Here is a 200-nt window from a genome sequence, read left to right as displayed (position 1 = left end):
CTCTGTTCCATTAACCTATGTGTCTGTTTTTTATGCCAGTACCATTCTCTTTCGATCACTATAGCTTCATAGCACAGTTTGAAATCAGATAGTGTGATACCTCTGGCTTTGTTCTTTTTCTTCGAGATTGCTTTGGCTATTTGGGGTCTACTGCGATTCCATACAAATTTAAGAATTGTTTATTTTAATTTGTAAAAAAA

This window comes from Pteropus alecto, unplaced genomic scaffold (assembly GCF_000325575.1).
Source record: "Pteropus alecto unplaced genomic scaffold, ASM32557v1 scaffold64, whole genome shotgun sequence".
Lineage (NCBI taxonomy): Eukaryota > Metazoa > Chordata > Mammalia > Chiroptera > Pteropodidae > Pteropus > Pteropus alecto.
The sequence above is the reverse complement of the archived record's forward strand: the minus strand, read 5'-3'. Positions refer to the sequence as shown.